At 41.4% G+C, this 6,855-nt stretch overlaps 1 pseudogene across 1 annotated transcript; it reads right to left on the bottom strand.

Annotated features, from left to right (window-relative positions):
- Nucleotides 1–1,904: 1,904 nt before the first annotated feature.
- LOC147890194 (uncharacterized protein C24B11.05-like) lies at nt 1,905–3,969 on the bottom strand (annotated as a pseudogene). Its single transcript, XR_015542703.1, has 5 exons — nt 3,731–3,969; nt 3,046–3,133; nt 2,644–2,839; nt 2,496–2,561; nt 1,905–2,382 (listed from the first exon to the last, which is right to left on the bottom strand). The product of XR_015542703.1 is annotated as an uncharacterized protein C24B11.05-like (transcript).
- Nucleotides 3,970–6,855: the final 2,886 nt, after the last annotated feature.

Below are 6,855 nucleotides of genomic sequence, written 5' to 3'. Positions count from 1 at the left end.
CTTTAGTACATCTAAGATTTGTTTACAAACCAGTCAATAGTACCTCTACAACACTTAGAAGTCCATCTGAATAATTGGAAGAACCTAAGGGCCATATTGATAAACACATTGACAAGGATTTATCATGTGTTTGTTGCTAATAATAGTATTACATAACCACTTTAGGACCACTAAATAGTGCTTCAAGACCACTTAATCGTACTTTTGTAGCACTTACAAGTACTGCTGTAACAGTTTATAAAACTTTTGGACCACTTAACAGTACTTCAACACCATTTAATAATATTGCAGAACCACTTAACAATACTTTAGCAAAACTGTAAATGGCACAAAATTACTTTCAAGTGAAACTGAAGTGTTTCCAAGTGTACCTTTAAGTATTTCCAAGTGTACCTTTAAGTATTTCCAAGTGATACCAAAGTTCTTCCAAGTGGCACTAAAGTATTTGGAAGTACTTCAGTATCACTTTAAAATATGTGGAAGTTCTTAAACACTTGTAAGTGGTTTGTTAGTATGGCCCTTGAGGGGTCCCCTTTAGGGACAAAGGCCATATTAACAAACACATTGACAAGGATTTATCATGTGTATGCCAACATGGACCTTGGCCCTAAAGGGGACCCCTCAAGGGCCATATTGACAATCATGTTAACAAACATTACACAACTATTAAAAGTATCATTGAAAGTGGTACAGATGTATCAATAAAACCCAGTTAAAAGGACTAATTAGTACTTCTGGAGCACATAGAAGCACTTAGGAGAACTTACGGACCACTTAATAGTACTTTTGTAGGTCTTATAAGTACTTTAACAATACTGCAAAACCACTTAATACTGATTCAAGATGACTTTATAGTGCTTCAAAGCTACTTAATAGTACTTTTATAGCTCTTACAAGTATTTTTGTAGCACTTTATTAAACTTCTATACCACTTAGAAGCACTAAGTAGTACGTCTGGACCACTTTAAGCTAGTTTAAGACCACTTAATAGTACTTTGGGACCACTATTGCAGAACTACTTAATAGAACTTTCAGACCACTGTTGAGTAGTTAAGAAGGTTAGGGCTGTAGGTAGGCTAGCATCTAGGTTGCTGTGACATTTTTGTCTGGCTCTAGTCATGGTGTTGAATATTTCAGTTTTCATGTTCCACTTTCGTCAGATCCAATGACTTCATGTGGGGCGAGGCAAGTTGACTACCCTTTATGGAAGGCAAAAATACAGAGACATCTATTGGCACGTAAGATTTGGAATGTGAATATAGACGTGAAGTTAAAGCCTAAGGCCATTATGGATACCATGGGCAACTTGCGAACATGGTGAGTTTGTAGGGTGGGAAGGCAAGGATGGTGAGGCATGGGACAATGACAGAAGCAATGATACCTCACCTCACATTCAGCTTACGGAGACAGACTTTGAAGCCTGCACAATATTGAAGGATACATATTAGACATAAAACTCTACGAGGATCACGAGTCTCGAGAATTGGCTGTTCACTATTGAGGGCAATCAGGGCAGGATTTGGTGAGAAGATGGACACGAATGCAATGGCCATGCTCCTTTTGAATATGCTTCCTCAGATCATTTGTGATTAGTATGATGATTGCGGAGAAGTCAAAGTTGTGAATCTTTGAGCTGATGGAGGTTGTGTTTTATAGGGAGGTGCCTCATGAAAAGATGTTCGTTGGAAAAGATTCGAGGCCCTTGTTGCATGTAGCCAAGGGAAGGTTAATTGGCAAGGGTAAGCCTAGCAAGGACAAGCCCAAGAAAATTGGTAAAGCATGGACGAGTTAGCGGATCTGAAAATTAAAAAGGACAGCCTACAGAAGAAGAGTCGATGTTTGATGAAGCATGTATTGTTGTTAAGGAACAACTCTGCCTTGTGTTTGCTCATTGTGTTGGGCATGTAAGCACATGTGGACAAGTAGAGTATGCATACAGTGGCATAACCATGTATATGTCTTGAGGTAGAGGAGTGGTCCTTGGAGCCTACAGATCTAGAAAGGGGTAAAATTTTTTAATCTTTAATAAGCCTGCCAAAGGAAGGAAAAATGGTCGTAAAGTACGCATACAGTGGCATAACCATGTATATCCAAGGTAGAGTAGTGGTCCTTGGAGCCTACAGATCTAGAAAGGGGTAAAATTTTTGAGTCTTTAATAAGCCTGCCAAAGGAAGGAAAAATGGTTGTACCTATTAAGATTACAAAGCTGATCTACATCGATTGCCTCGGAATGCCTCTTCATCAACTACTGCTTCAGCCTCGCCACTGTGCTGCTTGAGATATTGCATTTGGTTCTTGCCAAATTTCAGGTATTGCTTCTCTTATATCGTGGATGCTGTCTATGGCAAAATCTGTTCCTTCCACTTTGATTGGACTCCCGACCTGCAAAAATTGGGTCCAATCGACATTCAAATGTATTTCCCAGAAAATGAATTAACACAATGGAGTAACAATGTAATTCCCGTAATTCTCCTTAAAGTAAGAGTTAAACTTACCAAAACAGTCTGCATACCAGTAGCTTTTGCTCCTTTAACATTGCGAGGACTGTCATAAAAAAAGAGCTGCAAACCCGTGAGTCAGCAAAGGTTGCAAAATCTACCCCTTTCCGTTTTCTAAAGACAAGCAATAACGAAGATCACATACCGTTTTGCTAGGATCAACTCCAGCAATCTGAATGGCACGTTGGAAGGCCTCAATTGAAGGCTTACTAATGATCCGCATGGGACTAGGGAGATTGCTAGTAGCGTTGAATGTGTCGAAACAAATAACACGCTCAATCTTCCAGACCCATCCTGTTTAACACCTTGGAAGCATGGACCTTGTCTGCATTAGTGAAAACCTACAAACCACATAGAGCAGCGATTAGCCTACTCCAATTCTCTTATACAGAGCACAATTCCTGCACGATAAGATCTGGCACAATTAGAATGGGGATGATTTCGTGTGAAGAAAGAAAAACATGCTGCATCCAATATTATTCTTGTGGAGTACATCCTTTGAGTGGCTAGTGCAGAAAAGTAAAGAATGCTAGATGAAGCAACTCACGAGTTTTCTCTGGGGCATGCTTAACAACAGATCTCTCAGTACTGGATCTGGGTGCAGGACATGGTAAGGTAATTTCGCATCCGCAACCCTGAAAAGATGGAGGCATTTTACAACGAGCGTAAGACATTAAGTTGCTTTGCTTTCATGCTTCAGGGCGTATCTATAAAAGTAGTATAATCTTCAACAGAGGTGATCAAGCATGTTGAAGGAGGGCCGATTCCCTTAAGGCACTTTGGAACGCATTTTATGAGAAACGTGAAACTTGGAAGGTTTTGACTAGTACAATATAATCCGTTGTAAAATGAGAACAACGCAACGTGTGCATGCTCGAAATAAGCAACGTGTGCATGCTCGAAATAAGCAGATATAGAAGCAGTAAAGATAATTGTTCGATGAAGACGAGAGGGAAGAAGAACCTGAAGATGATGTTGAAGATTAGCAAAGGAAGAGGCAAAGGAGAGTAGAATTCTGTTGGCGATGAGGTGTGGACGATGAAAGGAAACAGAAAGTTTAAGAAAGAGAAGACGTAGTTTTCGATTTTGCCTTTGAATCGCCTCAGATCAAATCTCAGCCGTCCGATCACACCCCACTCCCCTTATCTTGACCTGCACCTTTCACTCCCTATGACCTCGACCACGGTTCCACTTGTCATCATCCTCTACCACAACCCCTCCCCTCAGCCCACCACGCGGGGAATTCGCCGACGACGGGGTTTCTGAGCTCGACAATGCGTGGAATCCAGCAAGCTCGAGCAGCCGATGGCCGCCGCGAGCTGGAGTCGTGGAACCAGCCCGAGTCGGGGATTTCGAGCTGTAAAGTGCTCAGAGTCTGGCTCGCGGTCGGAAAGTGCTCAGAATTCGGTGAGCTGGTTATAATTTTGCAACTACTTTGGATACAAAAGAAGGAAAAGGGACAGGATTGCATACAAAAGGTTCACGTCTCTACACAACAAACTTGGAGGTAGTGTGTTTAATATTCTATAATTCAAAATAGCATTACCTTATATTGCATCAATAACACATTCAAAATTTAACCATAGATGAATGTGACAATTTACTTATGACATGGTATTTGCAAGAATGAGAATGCAATAAAAAATGCATATCTATATTACAATTTCTCCACCCCTTCATAGCCTATATCTCTTCTTTACTACCTCTAATACATTAAAAATAGAGGCCTTTGAAATCCCCAAGTAAGTTCCTAGTATAAATAGCACTAAGGCTCTCCTCTTTTGCAGCTAAACACAAAGTTATTTCCATGATTTCCATGCCATGAGTATTAGAGTCAAATGCATTAAGGAAAGCCATGTGATGGATCAAAATGATCTTATTAATATTGAATGCACTTCAACAACTAAGTAGGCCCCTGTGAATATTTGATGTGAAAGACCACATGTCCTCCTGCTTGACTAATTAGTGATCTCGACCAAATGTGCTATGAACATTGGACCCTCGAGGAAATAATTCATCACCTCAAATGCCTCCTATGACAGTTCAACAACTATCACATTAGAAGACCCACAAGACACATTAGATTACAAGACCATAAAAAACAAACCAATTCATAGCCTCGAGGAATTCACCCAAAAATACATAAGTATACAACACGGGCTCAAATGGAAGGGTTTTTTGATTCAAAAAATTTAGGTAAATTTGCAAAAATGTATTTACATATGGGGTTTTTTAATTGAACTTTCAAAAAAATCTATAAGTTTGTATAGAAAAAGGGGTATTTTTATCCAAGAAAAATTCACAAGCAAGGGGTTTTTTAATTTCCCCTTGAACGCACGTCGCTTCTAGGGTTCCTTAATAATGCACCCCCCGAGTTCATAGCTTGCTTACCATCATGGCATTGTTTTCTTCAATGCATTTCTCTCTTCTAATTTGATTGATGTTTAAAAAATTTCCTCTCCTCCAATGTTCATTGACCTTCAATTGATGCGGTCAAAGCACTACGATTGTTTCTAGAAGAAAAGTGAGGAGAAAGTGCCTTTTTTACCCCTTTTCATACCCAAATCCTATAAACATATATTCTACACCAAATGCTACATGAAACATTAGAAAAATTGCACCATTATTGTCTATGTCCTCCAATTCATGAATGAAGGCTATGTAAATGCCAAAATGCACAACCTACACTTATCAAGCCTATGGTTTAAATATTGTTGCATGAGGGGTGAAATTGGCAATGCTCATGCACTTCTCTAGATTCTTACCTAGGTTTCACCATTTAAGGGAAAGTTAAAGGAGCTTGATGTACTACCCTCCATAACCAAAAGGTACTCCTCCACATCATCTAGAGAGAGTATGATTATATGTCGTATCTAAGTCCTCAATAATGGTAGTGTTAGATATCAATGCTCCACTCTCGTGTAACTACGCAAGAACTAGCTAACTCTACTTGTAAGCCCACCATATGAGGAGAAGGCATTTGAGTAGCTCGGTTATCCGGTAGGTCCTCGTTTGGATACCAGATGGGGGCCATGTATGGCCAAATGGCTGGACGGAGTTGGCACATGCCAACTAGGCTACATGCAAGTGCAAGAAGGCATCCCATGACTAACCGCATTGAGGGTGGACAGAGCATTTCCTGGGGCAGCACACTCTCGGGTTTCGGGGCCTGTTTTGAGCCCCAGATGATCCCAAATGGCTCTGGGCCGAACCGGTTCTATCGTGTGGTTGGTGGCCTATTTTGCGCACCGGTTCTATCGTGTGGTCGGTGGTCTATTTTGGGACGACCATTTTGGACAGACTGGGTCGGTCACCCAATTGAGTCTAACCGACTACAACTGGTGGCTATATAAGAGCAAGCCCGTGAAGCCCATTTCATCACTGGCTACAGCAACCCTGATTCCTTAGCATCCAGCCTCCGTCCTCTACTGTTTCCAGCATGCCATCGAAGCTCCTCACACAAGAGCGCATGGCTGGGAGGCAGCGCCATCTATTGTATCAGTTTTATAGTAATCAAAATTTTGATTCTCCATACTATCTACTTTTCTCTCTTGCATACGAGATCCTGTTATCTATTGAGCACAGACGTATTGTTTTCTTACATGGTATCAGAGCTTGGACTCTAGCAATAAGATTTGGTAGTGTGTTTCTGTTTGCGAGCAGATTGTGAGAGATGGTCCAGCCTATAAGACTGCGAATCCCACCGTTCAGCGAAAGCGAAAAGTTGGATGACACTAACTCTCCACTCTGGAAGTTCAAGATGAAGACCATCCTAAGCGCATACGAGCTTTGGGATACTACTACTGGGGTGGACGTGAAGCCGGTGGCAAGATCGGATCCAGCCAATGCAGGACAACAGATAGTACCAACTGCAGATGAGATTCTTGCGTGGACAAGAAGAAATGCATATGCGTTGTGTTCTATTATCTGCAATGTAAGTGACTATGTCATGGCGTTAATTCAATATGTCACCACAGCGGAGGAGGCATGGACGGTCTTGAAAAATCAGTACGAGACCACGAATTAGATGCGGATTCAGAATCTGGAGACTCAACTCGCGAACGAGAAACTGTCTGAGTCTGAAGCAGCGGAGAAGTTCATCACCAAGGTGAAGAATCTACGCGATCAGATGACTGCGATTGGCATCACCATCAAGTCACCATCACTAGCGAGAATCTAGCACGAAGGTGCATATGGATTCTCCCACCAAAGTACGACGGTCTTGTTACAGTGTCTTGTTACAGTGCTGAATATGCAGAACATAAATCCGCCCCTCAACTTTGAGGATTTCAGCGCAATGCTTCTGGAGGAGGACATGCGTCAAAAGACGAGGACTGGAGAAGATTCGACTTTCTAC

Source organism: Dipteris shenzhenensis, chromosome 19, assembly GCF_047967505.1.
Source record: "Dipteris shenzhenensis isolate YYH24624 ecotype China chromosome 19, Dip_SZ_1.0, whole genome shotgun sequence".
In the NCBI taxonomy this organism is placed as follows: Eukaryota; Viridiplantae; Streptophyta; class Polypodiopsida; order Gleicheniales; family Dipteridaceae; genus Dipteris; species Dipteris shenzhenensis.
This window is presented reverse-complemented; position numbering and strand designations above follow the sequence as displayed.